Here is a 1588-nt window from a genome sequence, read left to right on the forward strand (position 1 = left end):
AGAGAGAGAGAGAGAGAGAGAGAGAGAGAGAGAGAGAGAGAGAGAGATCTTAGCAAAAACAGTCCATAGAAACCCCAGGAAATCCCCTTGAGAGGTAAGACAGGGGGAGAAAGTGTATAGCCTCTCTCCATCCTCCTGATGCTGAGGCCTTCTGTTTTATGACTTAGTTTCCATCTGACTCCTCCTGGGGGTACACTGTATCGCTGCAACTGCTGGGCGACTCTTCCAAAATGTAGCTTTGCTCAGTAATTGCTTTTCTGTTGGGATGGGGGAGGCAGCATCTGACCCGAGCTGTCATTTTCTCAGGAACAGGTTAACCTTAAGCACATGATTAAGGAAAAGGAATCTTAATTACGAACGGAAAGCAGAAAGAGAGAAGTTTCAAATCTGCCTGACCCCCTGATAATGCTAAGGTGAAGCAAGGGTAACAGTTGCCATCTCACAGGGAGTTAGAAGTAGAGAGTGATGAAATATGACCTGGAGTGTTTTCGATTTACAAAGACCTAATTAAATCTAAGGATCAGCAATAAAAAACTGGAGATTATGCACACTGTTCTTCCAGCCCGTGGTTCAAAGCCACGATGCCGCCTGCCCTTTGGCACCCCACCTCAGTGCAGATGTGGAGGCACAATTAGCATTTGGCTAACAGCAACTAGAGCAGAAAGAGTTTAAGATGTCCTAATGGGTAGGTATTTTGTTTTTGTAGTGCTGTAGAGGAAACCCAGGTCCTTGTATGTTAGACAAATACTCTACCACTGAGCTAAGTTGCCTTGCATGCTAAAAAACAAAACAAAACAAACAAACAAACAAACACCCCTGGCTACCAACAGGAACTGGGCTGGAGATGGAGCTCAGTAGGTAGAGGCTTGTCTAGTAGGAAGCTCCGGATTCCCTCCCTTCTCCTGCAGTGCATAAACTGGGCATAGCAGCGCAAACCTGAAATCCCCGTTCTCAGGAGGTCGAGACAGGAGAGTCCAGCTAGAGAGTTCAAAGTCAATATGTTAAACAACAACAACAGTCTAACAACGCAACCCCCTAAAAAACAAAACAGAACAATCTGTGCTTTCATACAGATAAGACATCTACCTGTTATCCTAGTGCCAGGGAGTTGGAGACAGGAGATTCACCAGCTCAAGTTCATCCTGAGCTACCGTGGAACTGTCATCACCTTATATGGGTCAGGTCTTCCTGGCCAGCCACACGCTCCCTTCACCTAGATAACTGTTACACAAAAAGCGCTTGCAACTCTTTTTACAGTGCGGACAATAGTGGATTGAGATGGAGTGCTTTGTCTTCTTCTTGTACTTCTATTTCACAACGTCCTCGGCCTCCTTGCTACTTGAGTGCCTCCCTCTATCTTGAAGTAAGCATGAAAGCCACTCCATCCTGCCTTAGTGGTGTCTCCTGCCACTTCTTAAGCCCTTAATGTGTCAGGCACTATGCTACAATTTGTTTATAAATTATGTCACCGAGTGCTCATCACTGACCTAATTTCAGAGCTCACCCTTAGCTATCCTCCTCTTCCTCTTCCTCTTCCTCTCCCTCCTCCTCCTTCTCTTCCTCCCCCTCCTTTTCTCCCTCCCCCTCC

At 46.3% G+C, this 1588-nt stretch overlaps 1 protein-coding gene across 3 annotated transcripts in view; it reads right to left on the minus strand.

Moving 5' to 3' along the window:
- Sdr42e1 (short chain dehydrogenase/reductase family 42E, member 1) overlaps nucleotides 1-1588 on the minus strand; it is a 12199-nt gene that overhangs the window by 8935 nt on the left and 1676 nt on the right. Inside the window, exon 1 of one of the 3 annotated variants that reach the window (XM_021220788.2) lies at nucleotides 1087-1428. The exons of the other annotated variants lie outside the window; for them this stretch is intronic. The gene's annotated coding sequence lies outside the window, so the exon portion shown is untranslated. Of the gene's footprint in view, nucleotides 1-1086; nucleotides 1429-1588 lie in introns of those variants that run through there. 3 annotated transcript variants of the gene reach the window in all.

This window comes from Mus pahari, chromosome 20 (assembly GCF_900095145.1).
Source record: "Mus pahari chromosome 20, PAHARI_EIJ_v1.1, whole genome shotgun sequence".
NCBI classification, from domain to species: Eukaryota; Metazoa; Chordata; class Mammalia; order Rodentia; family Muridae; genus Mus; species Mus pahari.